This window comes from Oncorhynchus masou, chromosome 27, assembly GCF_036934945.1.
Source record: "Oncorhynchus masou masou isolate Uvic2021 chromosome 27, UVic_Omas_1.1, whole genome shotgun sequence".
Taxonomy (NCBI): domain Eukaryota; kingdom Metazoa; phylum Chordata; class Actinopteri; order Salmoniformes; family Salmonidae; genus Oncorhynchus; species Oncorhynchus masou.
The window spans coordinates 2,759,042-2,779,157 of NC_088238.1; the positions used below are offsets into that span (position 1 = coordinate 2,759,042).

The 20,116-nt window shown below is 45.6% G+C and overlaps 1 pseudogene; it reads right to left on the minus strand.

Moving 5' to 3' along the window:
- Positions 1–7,059: 7,059 nt before the first annotated feature.
- On the minus strand, positions 7,060–20,104 carry LOC135515568 (solute carrier family 35 member E3-like; annotated as a pseudogene).
- Positions 20,105–20,116: the final 12 nt, after the last annotated feature.

Here is a 20,116-nt window from a genome sequence, read left to right on the forward strand (position 1 = left end):
AAGAGGTATAAATAGAGCAGGATAGGCTAACGTTGAAGAGGTATAAATAGAGCAGGATAGGCTAACGTTGAAGAGGTATAAATAGAGCGGGATAGGCTAACGTTGAAGAGGTATAAATAGAGCAGGATAGGCTAACGTTGAAGAGGTATAAATAGAGCAGGATAGGCTAACGTTGAAGAGGTATAAATAGAGCAGGATAGGCTAACGTTGAAGAGGTATAAATAGAGCAGGATAGGCTAACGTTGAAGAGGTATAAATAGAGCAGGATAGGCTAACGTTGAAGAGGTATAAATAGAGCAGGACAGGCTAACGTTGAAGAGGTATAAATAGAGCAGGACAGGCTAACGTTGAAGAGGTATAAATAGAGCAGGATAGGCTAACGTTGAAGAGGTATAAATAGAGCAGGATAGGCTAACGTTGAAGAGGTATAAATAGAGCAGGACAGGCTAACGTTGAAGAGGTATAAATAGAGCGGGATAGGCTAACGTTGAAGAGGTATAAATAGAGCGGGATAGGCTAACGTTGAAGAGGTATAAATAGAGCGGGATAGGCTAACGTTGCTAGGCTAACGTTGAAGAGGTATAAATAGAGCGGGATAGGCTAACGTTGAAGAGGTATAAATAGAGCATAGGCTAACGTTGAAGAGGTATAAATAGAGCGGGATAGGCTAACGTTGAAGAGGTATAAATAGAGCGGGATAGGCTAACGTTGAAGAGGTATAAATAGAGCGGATAGGCTAACGTTGAAGAGGTATAAATAGAGCGGGATAGGCTAACGTTGAAGAGGTATAAATAGAGCGGGATAGGCTAACGTTGAAGAGGTATAAATAGAGCGGGATAGGCTAACGTTGAAGAGGTATAAATAGAGCGGGATAGGCTAACGTTGAAGAGGTATAAATAGAGCGGGACAGGCTAACGTTGAAGAGGTATAAATAGAGCGGGACAGGCTAACGTTGAAGAGGTATAAATAGAGCAGGACAGGCTAACGTTGAAGAGGTATAAATAGAGCAGGACAGGCTAACGTTGAAGAGGTATAAATAGAGCAGGACAGGCTAACGTTGAAGAGGTATAAATAGAGCAGGACAGGCTAACGTTGAAGAGGTATAAATAGAGCAGGACAGGCTAACGTTGAAGAGGTATAAATAGAGCAGGACAGGCTAACGTTGAAGAGGTATAAATAGAGCAGGACAGGCTAACGTTGAAGAGGTATAAATAGAGCAGGACAGGCTAACGTTGAAGAGGTATAAATAGAGCAGGACAGGCTAACGTTGAAGAGGTATAAATAGAGCAGGATAGGCTAACGTTGAAGAGGTATAAATAGAGCAGGACAGGCTAACGTTGAAGAGGTATAAATAGAGTGGGATAGGCTAACGTTGAAGAGGTATAAATAGAGCGGGACAGGCTAACGTTGAAGAGGTATAAATAGAGCGGGACAGGCTAACGTTGAAGAGGTATAAATAGAGCGGGATAGGCTAACGTTGAAGAGGTATAAATAGAGCGGGACAGGCTAACGTTGAAGAGGTATAAATAGTATAAAAGAGGTATAAATAGAGCATGATATGCTAACGTTGGAGGTATAAATAGAGCATGATAGGCTAACGTTGAAGAGGTATAAATAGAGCAGGATATAAAAGAGGTATAAATAGAGCTAACGTTGAAGAGGTATAAATAGAGCAGGCTAACGTTGAAGAGGTATAAATAGAGCGGGATAGGCTAACGTTGAAGAGGTATAAATAGAGCATAGGCTAACGTTGAAGAGGTATAAATAGATAGGCTAACGGAAGAGGTATAAATAGAGCGGGATAGGCTAACGTTGAAGAGGTATAAATAGAGCGGGATAGGCTAACGTTGAAGAGGTATAAATAGAGCGGGATAGGCTAACGTTGAAGAGGTATAAATAGAGCAGGATAGGCTAACGTTGAAGAGGTATAAATAGAGCGGGATAAATTGAAGAGGTATAAATAGGATAGGCTAACGTTGAAGAGGTATAAATAGAGCAAGGATAAATAGGCTAACGTTGAAGAGGTATAAATAGAGCGGGATAGGCTAACGTTGAAGAGGTATAAATAGAGCAGGATAGGCTAACGTTGAAGAGGTATAAATAGAGCAGGATAGGCTAACGTTGAAGAGGTATAAATAGAGCAGGACAGGCTAACGTTGAAGAGGTATAAATAGAGCAGGACAGGCTAACGGAAGAGGTATAAATAGAGCAGGACAGGCTAACGTTGAAGAGGTATAAATAGAGCAGGACAGGCTAACGTTGAAGAGGTATAAATAGAGGGATAGGCTAACGTTGAAGAGGTATAAATAGGCGGGACAGGCTAACGTTGAAGAGGTATAAATAGAGCGGGATAGGCTAACGTTGAAGAGGTATAAATAGAGCGGGATAGGAACGTTGAAGGCTAACGTTGAAGAGGTATAAATAGAGCGGGACAGGATATAAATAGAGCGGGACAGGCTAACGTTGAAGAGGTATAAATAGAGCGGGACAGGAACGTTGAAGAGCTAATAGGCTAACGTTGAAGAGGTATAAATAGAGCGGGATAGGCTAACGTTGAAGAGGTATAAATAGAGCGGGATAGGCTAACGTAAGAGGTATAAATAGAGCGGGATAGGCTAACGTAAGAGGTATAAATAGAGCGGGATAGGCTAACGTTGAAGAGCAGGATAGGCTAACGTTGAAGAGGTATAAATAGAGCATGATAGGCTAACGTTGAAGAGGTATAAATAGAGCATGATAGGCTAACGTTGAAGAGGTATAAATAGAGCAGGATAGGCTAACGTTGAAGAGGTATAAATAGAGCAGGATAGGCTAACGTTGAAGAGGTATAAATAGAGCGGGATAGGCTATTGAAGGCGGGATAGGCTACGTTGAAGAGGTATAAATAGAGCGGGATAGGCTAACGTTGAAGAGGTATAAATAGAGCGGGATAGGCTAACGTTGAAGAGGTATAAATAGAGCGGGATAGGCTAACGTTGAAGAGGTATAAATAGAGCGGGATAGGATAGGCTAACGTTGAAGAGATAAATAGGTATAAATATAAATAGAGCAGGATAGGCTAACGTTGAAGAGAGCAGGATATAAAAGAGGTATAAATAGAGCAGGATAGGCTAGGCTAACGTTGAAGAGGTATAAATAGAGCGGGATAGGCTAACGTTGAAGAGGTATAAATAGAGCGGGATAGGCTAACGTTGAAGAGGTATAAATAAGAGCATAGGAACGTTGAAGGCAGGATAGGCTAACGTTGAAGAGGTATAAATAGAGCAGGATAGGCTAACGTTGAAGAGGTATAAATAGAGCAGGATAGGCTAGTTGAAGAGGTATAAATAGAGCAGGATAGGCTAACGTTGAAGAGGTATAAATAGAGCAGGACAGGCTAACGTTGAAGAGGTATAAATAGAGCAGGACAGGCTAACGTTGAAGAGGTATAAATAGAGCAGGACAGGCTAACGTTGAAGAGGTATAAATAGAGCAGGACAGGCTAACGTTGAAGAGGTATAAATAGAGCAGGACAGGCTAACGTTGAAGAGGTATAAATAGAGCAGGACAGGCTAACGTTGAAGAGGTATAAATAGAGCAGGACAGGCTAACGTTGAAGAGGTATAAATAGAGCAGGACAGGCTAACGTTGAAGAGGTATAAACAGAGCAGGATAGGCTAACGTTGAAGAGGTATAAACAGAGCGGGATAGGCTAACGTTGAAGAGGTATAAATAGAGCGGGATAGGCTAACGTTGAAGGGTATAAATAGAGCGGGATAGGCTAACGTTGAAGAGGTATAAATAGATAGGCTAACGGATATAAATAGGGGATAGGCTAACGTTGAAGAGGTATAAATAGAGCGGGATAGGCTAACGTTGAAGAGGTATAAATAGAGCGGGATAGGCTAACGTTGAAGAGGTATAAATAGAGATAGGCTAACGTTGAAGAGGTATAAATAGGCTAACGTTGAAGAGGTATAAATAGAGCATAGGCTAACGTTGAAGGCGGGATAGGCTAACGTTGAAGAGGTATAAATAGCGGGATAGGCTAACGTTGAAGAGGTATAAATAGAGCGGGATAGGCTAACGTTGAAGAGGTATAAATAGAGCGGGATAGGCTAACGTTGAAGAAGTATAAATAGAATAGGCTAACGTTGAAGAGGTATAAATAGAGCGGGATAGGCTAACGTTGAAGAGGTATAAATAGAGCGGGATAGGCTAACGTTGAAGAGGTATAAATAGAGCGGGATAGGCTAACGTTGAAGAGGTATAAATAGAGCGGGATAGGCTAACGTTGAAGAGGTATAAATAGAGCAGGATAGGCTAACGTTGAAGAGGTATAAATAGAGCAGGACAGGCTAACGTTGAAGAGGTATAAATAGAGCAGGATAGGCTAACGTTGAAGAGCAGGACAGGCTAACGTTGAAGAGGTATAAATAGAGCAGGATAGGCTAACGTTGAAGAGGTATAAATAGAGCAGGATAGGCTAACGTTGAAGAGGTATAAATAGAGCAGGATAGGCTAACGTTGAAGAGGTATAAATAGAGCAGGATAGGCTAACGTTGAAGAGGTATAAATAGAGCAGGATAGGCTAACGTTGAAGAGGTATAAATAGAGCAGGATAGGCTAACGTTGAAGAGGTATAAATAGAGCAGGATAGGCTAACGTTGAAGAGGTATAAATAGAGCAGGACAGGCTAACGTTGAAGAGGTATAAATAGAGCAGGATAGGCTAACGTTGAAGAGGTATAAATAGAGCAGGATAGGCTAACGTTGAAGAGGTATAAATAGAGCAGGATAGGCTAACGTTGAAGAGGTATAAATAGAGCAGGATAGGCTAACGTTGAAGAGGTATAAATAGAGCAGGACAGGCTAACGTTGAAGAGGTATAAATAGAGCAGGATAGGCTAACGTTGAAGAGGTATAAATAGAGCAGGATAGGCTAACGTTGAAGAGGTATAAATAGAGCATAGGCTAACGTTGAAGAGGTATACATAGAGCGGGATAGGCTAACGTTGAAGAGGTATAAATAGAGCAGGATAGGCTAACGTTGAAGAGGTATAAATAGAGCAGGATAGGCTAACGTTGAAGAGGTATAAATAGAGCAGGATAGGCTAACGTTGAAGAGGTATAAATAGAGCAGGATAGGCTAACGTTGAAGAGGTATAAATAGAGCGGGATAGGCTAACGTTGAAGAGGTATAAATAGAGCAGGATAGGCTAACGTTGAAGAGGTATAAATAGAGCAGGATAGGCTAACGTTGAAGAGGTATAAATAGAGCAGGATAGGCTAACGTTGAAGAGGTATAAATAGAGCAGGATAGGCTAACGTTGAAGAGGTATAAATAGAGCAGGATAGGCTAACGTTGAAGAGGTATAAATAGAGCAGGATAGGCTAACGTTGAAGAGGTATACATAGAGCGGGATAGGCTAACGTTGAAGAGGTATAAATAGAGCAGGATAGGCTAACGTTGAAGAGGTATAAATAGAGCAGGATAGGCTAACGTTGAAGAGGTATAAATAGAGCAGGATAGGCTAACGTTGAAGAGGTATAAATAGAGCAGGATAGGCTAACGTTGAAGAGGTATAAATAGAGCAGGATAGGCTAACGTTGAAGAGGTATAAATAGCCACGTAACCATTCAGTTCCAGTTTACACTGAAAGGGGAAGCCGTGTCTCAAATGGCATCCTATTCCCTTTCTATTAGGGTACTACTTCCCCACGGGGCTCTTCTCAAAGGTAGTGCACTATATAGGGAGTAGGGTGGCATTTGGGATGCAGACTGAAGTTCTGTGCCACCACAGATATGTGCTTGTTATTTTGGCAATGTGTTCTTTGTTGGCCTCTGGTGGTTGGGTGTGTACACACTACACTGAGCCACAATGGCAGGCCTGTGAACCTAGAGAGGCTGAGCAGACAGCAGAACCCTGAGGTCACTCTCTGAGACCAGGGAACTGCCTGTACCTTGTAGCACGGTACCCCACCTAGATCCGTCTCGTCCACACCAACTCCCATCGCAGGTTCGTATTCACTAGACGCCAAACATAAGAAAACAGACTGAAACAGGGAAGGAATAACTAAACTTGTCCAGTAAGAAACGCTTAGTTTTGGATTATCTGTTGCAAAACGTTTTGCTACAGTGTGCACTAATGAATAACGACCCAGCTCTTATTCAAGCCCTGTATGATATCATGTTGACTAACTTGTAAAGGGCAAGCCCATGTGTAACTCTGTGTTGTTGTATTGGGTCGAATTGCTATGCTTTATCTTGGCCAGGTCGCAGTTGTAAATGAGACCTTGTTCTCAACTAGCCTACCTGGTTAAATAAAGGTGTTCTCAACTAGCCTACCTGGTTAAATAAAGGTGTTCTCAACTAGCCTACCTGGTTAAATAAAGGTGTTCTCAACTAGCCTACCTGGTTAAATAAAGGTGAAATAAATAATAAATAAATAAACATCTGTATGTACTCGTTTCTCAGGATTGTCCCAGCAGCAATCAGAATGTTCAACAAAGAATGTGATTTAGTTCTTTTTCCATGTAACAATCTGTAATTAGAAAGTATTTGAGACGTGCATTATTCACTTCAGCAACCTTTGACATAAATAGGTTGTGAGCAGCACTATCCCCCCCCCACCTTCCTCTCTCCCTCCCACCCCCCACCTCCCTCTCTCCCCCCACCTCCCTCCCTCCCCCCCCCACCTCCCTCTCTCCCCACACCTCCCTTTCTCCCTCCCACCCCCCCCCCCCTCCCTCTCCCCCCCCCCACCTCCCTCTCCCCCCTACCTCCCCCTCCCCCCCCACCTCCCTCTCCCCTCCCCCCACCTCCCTCCCTCTCTCCCGTCCCCCCACCCCCCCTCCCTCTCTCCCTCACCCCCTCCCCCCCCCTCCCCCTCTCCCCCCTCCCCCCACCTCCCTCCCTCTCACCCCCCCCCCCACCTCCCTCCCGAGTCCTTTCTTTTCTCTATGACCACAACGAGTGGTAGCCCTACCTAACCTCCACTCATACAGCTGTCAATGGGCCTCTCAATGTTCTGTGGCAGGTTCAGGTAACTTCCCCAAGATTCCTAAATGAGACAAAAACGATCAATAAAATACAATTTATTGAAGATCACAGTATGAAAAAAAATAAGAATCATTCAATAATGCAAAAGTATCTTCAGCATTTGGACATTGTTAAGAGCAAGTTGTCCTCTCTTTAATCGTACCTGCAAAAATACTGGAATATAAGACAGCATCTTCAGTAATGCAAAAACTATGTTAATACTAGGCTTGCTGAGCTCCCACATCTTCCAGTACAGTATACATTCCACTTCTTTAACAGTGTATTATCAGCGTCATCATTAGTGTTCCCTGACAGAACTATCTCCCTTTATCTCACTGTTTGGCCAGTTCCCCTTTCACTCAACAATCACATTCCAACTATAGAATTCTAGTTCTATGATTCCAACCTCTAGTTCTATGATTCCAACCTCTAGTTCTATTATTCCAACCTCTAGTTCTATTATTCCAACCTCTAGTTCTATTATTCCAACCTCTAGTTCTATGATTCCAACCTCTAGTTCTATGATTCCAACCTCTAGTTCTATGATTCCAACCTCTAGTTCTATGATTCCAACCTCTAGTTCTATGATTCCAACCTCTAGTTCTATGATTCCAACCTCTAGTTCTATGATTCCAACCTCTAGTTCTATGATTCCAACCTGGCCCTTCCCCCAAACAGTCCGAGGGAACCAGTGAGTTGTCGAGCAACCAATGAGAGTAGCAGCCTCTATGGATTGGCACTCCGGTGGGCCTATCATGGCCTCTGGACCAGCTTGCTTTTGCCCTCCTCCTGCTCTGCCAGCTTGAAGTGGGTGTAGGAGAGGATGCCAGTGAGTGTACAGAGGATACCCAGGCCCTGGTTTAGAGACAGGGGGTCCTGGAAGAGAACATAGCCCCCCAACAGGGTGATGCAGAACTTGAAGTGGCCAAACATGTTGTAGCTGTAGGAGTTCACCGTTAAGGTCAAATAAAAAAAGGCGCACACAGTGAATTTGAAATTTATCACATACACACCTTTGTAATATTGACCCCAGAGTTATACTAGTTGTCATGGTGATTCCTCATATCTCCGCCTCCTTATCAACAATATTGGAGGAGAAGGTCAAAGGTCCCTCCACTCTGACCTTATTCTCCAATGAGTTTTGAGTCGGAGAGACGATGTGAGGAATCGACGGACAGATTAATTGACATTTTGAGACAGTCCTATTGGTTGACCCTTGACCTCCAGCCAGAACAAAAGGATACGTGACAGCAGAGGTGTTCCCTATGATCCAGTAGATTGACAGGTTGACTAGGAAGGCTATGAGGCCAGATAGCATCACCATGGCCTGAAGATAGAGATACAACATGTTAGCATCACCATGCTCTGAAGGGAGACACACAACATGTTAGCATCACCATGCTCTGAAGGGAGACACACAACATGTTAGCATCACCCTGGTCTGAAGGTAGAGATACAAAATGTTAGCATCACCATGGCCTGAAGGGAGATACACAACATGTTAGCATCACCCTGGTCTGAAGGTAGAGATACAACATGTTAGCATCACCATGGCCTGAAGGGAGAGATACAACATGTTAGCATCACCATGGCCTGAAGGGAGATACACAACATGTTAGCATCACCCTGGTCTGAAGGTAGAGATACAACATGTTAGCATCACCATGGCCTGAAGGGAGAGATACAACATGTTAGCATCACCATGCTCTGAAGGTAGAGATACAACATGTTAGCATCACCATGGCCTGAAGGTAACAACAGCACAGTAGCATGTTAGCATCACCCTGGTCTGAAGGTAACAACAGCACAGTAGCATGTTAGCATCACCCTGGTCTGAAGGTAACAACAGCACAGTAGCATGTTAGCATCACCATGGCCTGAAGGTAACAACAGCACAGTAGCATGTTAGCATCACCCTGGTCTGAAGGTAACAACAGCACAGTAGCATGCTAGCATCACCCTGGTCTGAAGGTAACAACAGCACAGTAGCATGTTAGCATCACCCTGGTCTGAAGGTAACAACAGCACAGTAGCATGTTAGCATCACCCTGGTCTGAAGGTAACAACAGCACAGTAGCATGTTAGCATCACCATTGCCTGAAGGTAACAACAGCACAGTAGCATGTTAGCATCACCCTGGTCTGAAGGTAACAACAGCACAGTAGCATGTTAGCATCACCCTGGTCTGAAGGTAACAACAGCACAGTAGCATGTTAGCATCACCCTGGTCTGAAGGTAACAACAGCACAGTAGCATGTTAGCATCACCATTGCCTGAAGGTAACAACAGCACAGTAGCATGTTAGCATCACCATGGCCTGAAGGTAACAACAGCACAGTAGCATGTTAGCATCACCATGGTCTGAAGGTAGAGATACAACATGTTAGCATCACCATGGTCTGAAGGTAGAGATACAACATGTTAGTATCACCATGGCCTGAAGGTAACAACAGCACAGTAGCATGTTAGCGGCATTAGCAACATCAGTATTTTACCACTGTGTTATAACTAGTCTTTCTCCAGGGGTGGAAGTGGAGGCTTGTAGACCTTAGGGGTCAGAACAACGGTGTTGAAGTGAGCTCCGTTGACCAAGTGGCAGGTTTGGTTGCTGGGCAGACGACAGGTCACACACAGCTGAACATGCTTTGACATGTTCGTAGAGGACTAGTGCTTGTGCGTCTTCAGTGACTCATCTCGTCTGAGTAAATCCATCACAGGATGTAGTCTCTCACTCATTCTGAAGACAACCTGAAAGTATGAAACACCTCCCTCTCTCTCTCTCAAAATAATTTACATGAACAAAATAAGACTATTTGAATATTTAGGCTATAAGCCAGGAATTCCCCCAAAGTCTCCTCCCCCTTTCTAACCTTACATGCAAAAGAGGCCTGGTCTTAAAGTCTTTTTTTTTTTTTTACCTTTATTTAACCAGGCAAGTCAGTTAAGAACAAATTCTTATTTTCAATGACGGCCTAGGAACAGTGGGTTAACTGCCTGTTCAGGGGCAGAACGACAGATTTGTACCTTGTCAGCTTGGGGGTTTGAACTCGCAACCTTCCAGTTACTAGTCCAACGCTCTAACCACTAGGCTACACTGCCGCCCCAGTCATGCAGTATGAGGTCAGGTAGTGGGATTACAGCTGCACCATCCCTGAACCAAACCAAGGCCATGGCATTCATCAGGTTCTGAACAGACTCACAATGCTGAGTTCTTCCAACATAATGTTTCTCTGTGTGTCTCAGAGAGAGAGAGAGGAAACTGTAGAATAACTCTCAGTGACAGAGTCAATGCTGAGATCTGATTGGTGCTCCCCCCCCCCTCTCTGTCTCTTACCAGTGCTGGGAAGGACCAGGGTCCGAAGATGCCCCCTCCCCAGAGAGAGGTTCGAAGAAGGGCACGAGGGAGAGGAGGAAGGCAGAGGACATGGGGGCCTGGTAGTAGAGTAGCTGCATGGAGTTAACCTGGAGCTCATGCTGTTTCACACCTACCCACTGAGATAGAGGGAAGTGGGGGGGAGAGAGGGAGGTGGGGGGGAGAGAGAGGGAGGGATGTGGGGGGGGGGGGGGGGAGAGAGAGATGTATCATCAATCAATTATGAGGCCTGAGATAATAGTACAATACACCTTGATAATAGAAGGTATGAATAAGGCAAGAAAGTCCACTGACGTGTTCTCGTCTGCCCACATCCCAACTAGCACCTTATTCCCTTTCAAGTGCACTACTTTTGACCAGGACTCATAGGGAATAGGGTGCCATTTGGGAAGACAGCCGGTTCACCCATAGCATCACTACTTACCACCTGATAGAGGGAGGTGACGAACACTCCGAGTGTGGCAAAGACCATCCCCAGGAGGTTGAATCTCACATCATAGTAGGAGTTGAGGATCACACCTAACGTTATGGGCACCTAGTAGACAGACACACATCACCTAACGTTATGGGCATCTAGTAGACAGACACACATCACATAACGTTATGGGCATCTAGTAGACAGACACACATCACCTAACGTTATGGGCATCTAGTAGACAGACACACATTTACATTTACATTTAAGTCATTTAGCAGACGCTCTTATCCAGAGCGACTTACAAATTGGTGAATTCACCTTCTGACATCCAGTGGAACAGCCACTTTACAATAGTGCATCTAAGTCATTAAGGGGGGGGGGGGGGTGAGAAGGATTACTTATCCTATCCTAGGTATTCCTTGAAGAGGTGGGGTTTCAGGTGTCTCCGGAAGGTGGTGATTGACTCCGCTGTCCTGGCGTCGTGAGGGAGTTTGTTCCACCATTGGGGGGCCAGAGCAGCGAACAGTTTTGACTGGGCTGAGCGGGAACTGTACTTCCTCAATGGTAGGGAGGCGAGCAGGCCAGAGGAGGATGAACGCAGTGCCCTTGCTTGGGTGTAGGGCCTGATCAGAGCCTGGAGGTACTGCGGTGCCGTTCCCCTCACAGCTCCGTAGGCAAGCACCATGGTCTTGTAGCGGATGCGAGCTTCAACTGGAAGCCAGTGGAGAGAGCGGAGGAGCGGGGTGACGTGAGAGAACTTGGGAAGGTTGAACACCAGACGGGCTGCGGCGTTCTGGATGAGTTGTAGGGGTTTAATGGCACAGGCAGGGAGCCCAGCCAACAGCGAGTTGCAGTAATCCAGACGGGAGATGACAAGTGCCTGGATTAGGACCTGCGCCGCTTCCTGGGTGAGGCAGGGTCGTACTCTGCGGATGTTGTAGAGCATGAACCTACAGGAACGGGCCACCGCCATGATGTTGGTTGAGAACGACAGGGTGTTGTCCAGGATCACGCCAAGGTTCTTAGCGCTCTGGGAGGAGGACACAATGGAGTTGTCAACCGTGATGGCGAGATCATGGAACGGGCAGTCCTTCCCCGGGAGGAAGAGCAGCTCCGTCTTGCCGAGGTTCAGCTTGAGGTGGTGATCCGTCATCCACACTGATATGTCTGCCAGACATGCAGAGATGCGATTCGCCACCTGGTCATCAGAAGGGGGAAAGGAGAAGATTAATTGTGTGTCGTCTGCATAGCAATGATAGGAGAGACCATGTGAGGTTATGACAGAGCCAAGTGACTTGGTGTATAGCGAGAATAGGAGAGGGCCTAGAACAGAGCCCTGGGGGACACCAGTGGTGAGAGCGCGTGGCGAGGAGACAGATTCTCGCCACGCCACCTGGTAGGAGCGACCTGTCAGGTAGGACGCAATCCAAGCGTGGGCCGCGCCGGAGATGCCCAACTCGGAGAGGGTGGAGAGGAGGATCTGATGGTTCACAGTATCGAAGGCAGCCGATAGGTCTAGAAGGATGAGAGCAGAGGAGAGAGAGTTAGCTTTAGCAGTGCGGAGCGCCTCCGTGATGCAGAGAAGAGCAGTCTCAGTTGAATGACTAGTCTTGAAACCTGACTGATTTGGATCAAGAAGGTCATTCTGAGAGAGATAGAGGGAGAGCTGGCCAAGGACGGCACGTTCAAGAGTTTTGGAGAGAAAAGAAAGAAGGGATACTGGTCTGTAGTTGTTGACATCGGAGGGATCGAGTGTAGGTTTCTTCAGAAGGGGTGCAACTCTCGCTCTCTTGAAGACGGAAGGGACGTAGCCAGCGGTCAGGGATGAGTTGATGAGCGAGGTGAGGTAAGGGAGAAGGTCCCCGGAAATGGTCTGGAGGAGAGAGGAGGGGATAGGGTCGAGCGGGCAGGTTGTTGGGCGGCCGGCCGTCACAAGAAGCGAGATTTCATCTGGAGAGAGAGGGAGAAAGAGGTCAGAGCACAGGGTAGGGCAGTGTGAGCAGAACCAGCGGTGTCGTTTGACTTAGCAAACGAGGATCGGATGTCGTCGACCTTCTTTTCAAAATGGTTGACGAAGTCATCTGCAGAGAGGGAGGAGGGGGGAGGGGGAGGAGGATTCAGAAGGGAGGAGAAGGTGGCAAAGAGCTTCCTAGGGTTAGAGGCAGATGCTTGGAATTTAGAGTGGTAGAAAGTGGCTTTAGCAGCAGAGACAGAGGAGGAAAATGTAGAGAGGAGGGAGTGAAAGGATAACAGGTCCGCAGGGAGGCGGGTTTTCCTCCATTTCCGCTCGGCTGCCCGGAGCTCTGTTCTGTGAGCTCGCAATGAGTCATCGAGCCACGGAGCGGGAGGGGAGGACCGAGCCGGCCTGGAGGATAGGGGACATAGAGAGTCAAAGGATGCAGAAAGGGAAGAGAGGAGGGTTGAGGAGGCAGAGTCAGGAGAAAGGTTGGAGAAGGTATGAGCAGAGGGAAGAGATGAAAGGATGGAAGAGGAAAGAGTAGCGGGGGAGAGAGCGAAGGTTGGGACGGCGCGATACCATCCGAGTAGGGGCAGTGTGGGAAGTGTTGGATGAGAGCGAGAGGGAAAAGGATACAAGGTAGTGGTCGGAGACTTGGAGGGGAGTTGCAGTGAGGTTAGTGGAAGAACAGCATCTAGTAAAGATGAGGTCGAGCGTATTGCCTGCCTTGTGAGTAGGGGGGAAGGTGAGAGGGTGAGGTCAAAAGAGGAGAGGAGTGGAAAGAAGGAGGCAGAGAGGAATGAGTCAAAGGTAGACGTGGGGAGGTTAAAGTCGCCCAGGACTGTGAGAGGTGAGCCGTCCTCAGGAAAGGAGCTTATCAAGGCATCAAGCTCATTGATGAACTCTCCGAGGGAACCTGGAGGGCGATAAATGATAAGAATGTTAAGCTTGAAAGGGCTGGTAACTGTGACAGCATGGAATTCAAAGGAGGCGATAGATAGATGGGTAAGGGGAGAGAGAGAGAATGACCACTTGGGAGAGATGAGGATCCCGGTGCCACCACCCCGCTGACCAGAAGCTCTCGGGGTGTGCGAGAACACGTGGGTGGACGAAGAGAGAGCAGTAGGAGTAGCAGTGTTATCTGTGGTGATCCATGTTTCCGTCAGTGCCAGGAAGTCGAGGGACTGGAGGGAGGCATAGGCTGAGATGAACTCTGCCTTGTTGGCCGCAGATCGGCAGTTCCAGAGGCTACCGGAGACCAGGAACTCCACGTGGGTCGTGCGCGCTGGGACCACCAGATTAGGGTGGCCGCGGCCACGCGGTGTGGAGCGTTTGTATGGTCTGTGCAGAGAGGAGAGAACAGGGATAGATAGACACATAGTTAACAGGGTACAGAAGAGGCTACGCTAATGCAAAGGAGATTGGAATGACAAGTGGACTACACGTCTCGAATGTTCAGAAAGTTAAGCTTACGTAGCAAGAATCTTATTGACTAAAATGATTGAAATGAAACAGTACTGCTGGAGTAGGCTAGCTGGTAGTGGCTGCGATGTTGACACTACACTAATCAAGTCGTTCCGTCGAGTGTAATAGTTTCTACAGTGCTGCTATTCGGGGGCTAGCTGGCTAGCTAGCAAGGTTGATTGCGTTCCGTTACTTAAAAGAACGACAATATCACACATCACCTAACGTTATGGGCACCTAGTAGACAGACACACATCACCTAACGTTATGGGCACCTAGTAGACAGACACACATCACCTAACGTTATGGCACCTAGTAGACAGACACACATCACCTAACGTTATGGGCACCTAGTAGACAGACACACATCACCTAACGTTATGGGCACCTAGTAGACAGACACACATCACCTAACGTTATGGGCATCTAGTAGACAGACACACATCACCTAACGTTATGGGCACCTAGTAGACAGACACACATCACCTAACGTTATGGGCACCTAGTAGACAGACACACATCACCTAACGTTATGGGCATCTAGTAGACAGACACACATCACCTAACGTTATGGGCATCTAGTAGACAGACACACATCACCTAACGTTATGGGCATCTAGTAGACAGACACACATCACCTAACGTTATGGGCACCTAGTAGACAGACACACATCACCTAACGTTATGGGCACCTAGTAGACAGACACACATCACCTAACGTTATGGGCATCTAGTAGACAAACACACATCACCTAACGTTATGGGCATCTAGTAGACAGACACACATCACCTAACGTTATGGGCACCTAGTAGACAGACACACAGGAACACACATCACCTAACGTTATGGGCATCTAGTAGACAGACACACATCACCTAACATTATGGGCACCTAGTAGACAGACACACATCACCTAACGTTATGGGCACCTAGTAGACAGACACACATCACCTAACGTTAAGGGCACCTAGTAGACAGACACACATCACCTAACGTTATGGGCACCTAGTAGACAGACACACATCACCTAACGTTATGGGCACCTAGTAGACAGACACACATCACCTAACGTTATGGGCATCTAGTAGACAGACACACATCACCTAACGTTATGGGCATCTAGTAGACAGGCACACATCACCTAACGTTATGGGCACCTAGTAGACAGACACACATCACCTAACGTTATGGGCATCTAGTAGACAGACACACATCACCTAACATTATGGGCATCTAGTAGACAGACACACATCACCTAACGTTATGGGCATCTAGTAGACAGACACACATCACCTAACATTATGGGCACCTAGTAGACAGACACACATCACCTAACGTTATGGGCACCTCGTAGACAGACACACATCACCTAACGTTATGGGCATCTAGTAGACAGACACACATCACCTAACATTATGGGCATCTAGTAGACAGACACACATCACCTAACGTTATGGGCATCTAGTAGACAGACACACATCACCTAACATTATGGGCATCTAGTAGACAGACACACATCACCTAACGTTATGGGCATCTAGTAGACAGACACACATCACCTAACGTTATGGGCACCTAGTAGACAGACACACAGGAACACACATCACCTAACGTTATGGGCACCTAGTAGACAGACACACATCACCTAACGTTATGGCACCTAGTAGACAGACACACATCACCTAACGTTATGGGCACCTAGTAGACAGACACACATCACCTAACGTTATGGTCATCTAGTAGACAGACACACATCACCTAACGTTATGGGCACCTAGTAGACAGACACACATCACCTAACGTTATGGGCACCTAGTAGACAGACACACATCACCTAACGTTATGGGCACCTAGTAGACAGACACACATCACCTAACATTATGGGCATCTAGTAGACAGACACACATCACCTAACGTTATGGGCATCTAGTAGACAGACACACATCACCTAACATTATGGGCATCTAGTAGACAGACACACATCACCTAACGTTATGGGCACCTAGTAGACAGACACACAGGAACACACATCACCTAACGTTATGGGCACCTAGTAGACAGACACACATCACCTAACGTTATGGCACCTAGTAGACAGACACACATCACCTAACGTTATGGGCACCTAGTAGACAGACACACATCACCTAACGTTATGGGCATCTAGTAGACAGACACACATCACCTAACGTTATGGGCACCTAGTAGACAGACACACATCACCTAATGTTATGGGCACCTAGTAGACAGACACACATCACCTAACGTTATGGGCACCTAGTAGACAGACACACATCACCTAACGTTATGGGCATCTAGTAGACAGACACACATCACCTAACGTTATGGGCACCTAGTAGACAGACACACATCACCTAACGTTATGGGCATCTAGTAGACAGACACACATCACCTAACATTATGGGCACCTAGTAGACAGACACACATCACCTAACGTTATGGGCATCTAGTAGACAGACACACATCACCTAACGTTATGGGCACCTAGTAGACACACACATCACCTAACGTTATGGGCACCTAGTAGACAGACACACATCACCTAACGTTATGGGCACCTAGTAGACAGACACACATCACCTAACGTTATGGGCATCTAGTAGACAGACACACATCACCTAACGTTATGGGCACCTAGTAGACAGACACACATCACCTAACGTTATGGGCACCTAGTAGACAGACACACATCACCTAACATTATGGGCATCTAGTAGACAGACACACATCACCTAACGTTATGGGCATCTAGTAGACAGACACACATCACCTAACGTTATGGGCACCTAGTAGACAGACACACAGGAACACACATCACCTAACGTTATGGGCACCTAGTAGACAGACACACAGGAACACACATCACCTAACGTTATGGCACCTAGTAGACAGACACACATCACCTAACGTTATGGGCACCTAGTAGACAGACACACATCACCTAACGTTATGGGCATCTAGTAGACAGACACACATCACCTAACGTTATGGGCACCTAGTAGACAGACACACATCACCTAATGTTATGGGCACCTAGTAGACAGACACACATCACCTAACGTTATGGGCATCTAGTAGACAGACACACATCACCTAACGTTATGGGCACCTAGTAGACAGACACACATCACCTAACGTTATGGGCATCTAGTAGACAGACACACATCACCTAACGTTATGGGCACCTAGTAGACAGATACACATCACCTAACGTTATGGGCACCTAGTAGACAGACACACAGGAAAACACATCACCTAACGTTATGGGCACCTAGTAGATGCCCATAACAGATACACATCACCTAACGCTATGGGCACCTAGTAGACAGACACACAGGAAAACAGCAGGTAAATAGTGTTACTGTAACCATAAAAATACATTTAAAAAGTTAGGATTAGGATTTTTATTTATTTAACTAGGCAAGTCAGTTAAGAACAAATTCTTATTTTCAATGATGGTCTACCCCGGCCAAACCTGGACAACGCTGGGCCAATTGTGCTCCACCCTATGGGACTCCCAATCACGGCCGGATTTGATACAGCCTGGATTCGAACCAGGGACTGTAGTGATGTAGTAGTGATGCCTCTTGCACTGAGATGCAGTACCTTAGACCGCTGTGCCACTCGGGAGCCCTGGTTTTTATTTATTTTGATACCTTTATTTAACCAGGCAAGTCAGTTAAGAACAAATTCTTATTTTCAATGACGGCCTAGGAACAGTGGGTTAACTGCCTGTTCAGGGGCAGAACGACAGATTTGTACCTTGTCAGCTCGAGGATTCGAACTTGCAACCTTTCAGTTACTAGTCCAACACTCTCACCACTAGGCTACCTGCCACCCCTCCACTCTAACCACTAGGCTACCCTGCCGCCCCTCCACTCTAACCACTAGGCTACCCTTCCACCCCAGGGTTTGAAAGGGGTACTTCAGGATTTAGTCAATGATGCCCTTTATCTACTTCCCCAGAGTCAGATGAACTAGTGGACACCATATTTATGTCTAATGCGTGCAGTTTGAAGGAAGTTGCTAACATAATGACTAGAAGTCTATGGATATCTGCTAGCATGCTAGTAGGCGTAATGACTAGAAGTCTATGGATATCTGCTAGCATGCTAGTAGGTGTAATGACTAGAAGTCTATGGATATCTGCTAGCATGCTAGTAGGTGTAATGACTCGAAGTCTATGGATATCTGCTAGCATGCTAGTAGGCATAATGACTAGAAGTCTATGGATATCTGCTAGCATGCTAGTAGGCGTAATGACTAGAAGTCTATGGATATCTGCTAGCATGCTAGTAGGCGTAATGACTAGAAGTCTATGGATATCTGCTAGCATGCTAGTAGGCGTAATGACTAGAAGTCTATGGATATCTGCTAGCATGCTAGTAGGCGTAATGACTAGAAGTCTATGGATATCTGCTAGCATGCTAGTTATATAATATTAATATTGCCAATTTCACATACAATGACGTCACATTTGGTTTATTCCAATATGATAATGAATTCAATTTCCTGGTCAATAATTTTATTGTATTATTGAAATTTATTTTTTGAAAGAGAGCTTTATCTTTTTTATTTTGCAATCATTAAGATGAGTTTAAAAAAAAAACATGCCCTGAAACTCACTACTACATTTGAAACATACATGATATGCCTCATTTAATGTATATAAGACCTCTGTTTGTAAAAGTTTATTTTTCTTAAAACTTGTGCTTGGTTGTGTATAATTCAACTTTCGTTATGTTTGTACAATTAGAAAAGTATTTAATATTTAAAAAAAAGTGAATTCTCAATAAATGCCATTCTGCATGGAATTCTAGATACTTTGTAGCATAATTCAACTTCCGTTATGTTTGTACAATTAGAAAAGTATTTAATATAAAAAAAGTGAATTCTCAATAAATGCCAATCTGCCATTCTGCATAGAATTCTAGATAGTTTGTAGCAGACAGCATTTGTACATTGCAACCCCCCCCCCCCTACCTACCAAAGTCAACTTGATCTTGGTGGAGAAAGTCTTCTTGTAGTACATTGTCTGTATGACAATGATCACAGGAGTTGTCATCGCTTTGGCCAGCTGGTAGGTACCGATAGTGTTGTTTTGTAAAGACAGATTGGTGAAAGCCACAAAGCCACAGAAGCTTAGAGCGAGCCAGATAATTTTGGTGGGTTGGAGACTCTTTGGCGCAAATATGTCCATCTTCTGGCATACCCATAGTCCAAGCCATGTCACAACGAAATGAATCAGAGTTAGAGTCATGTTTGGAAAGCCATAGTGAACATAGATCCATTTGTTGATGAAAACGATGCATATCGATGATAGCAAATTGGCCAATAATCCAATGACGAGGCGGCTGTTCGAGAAAAGGTCTGACAGTCGGCTAGCCATGGTCGTCTTGAGAACTGTCCTGTAAAATCTACATACAGGTTTCAGTAGTACTGTATAGTATGAAGCTAGGTAGCTAATGTAAACCAAAAAAAATGTCTACCCTCTGCCACACATCAGGAAAAGTTGCGGGGGTCTCTCCAGGCTTCGACACTACCGACTGATCGGGCATACATCCCCTTTCGTAAAAAATTACAGGGCCTATACAGTGGCATTACATTCTAGAGTATTTCAGTCCTGCATGTAGAGTTAGCGTTGTACAACTTTCATACCATCGCATGTGGATCATACAGGAAAGAGCCTGGTGGCAAACTTAACGGGAGGAGTGACGTCATAATGCGACCTTTACTTCCGTGTTCTGCGAAGAGAACGATATCCACGTCACAGTGGCCTACAGCGCCTACACATGGACACTTTGTAAAGTCGCGAAGGCGATGACCTAAACCATCTCCTCTCGACCTAAGACAAGGTGGTGTC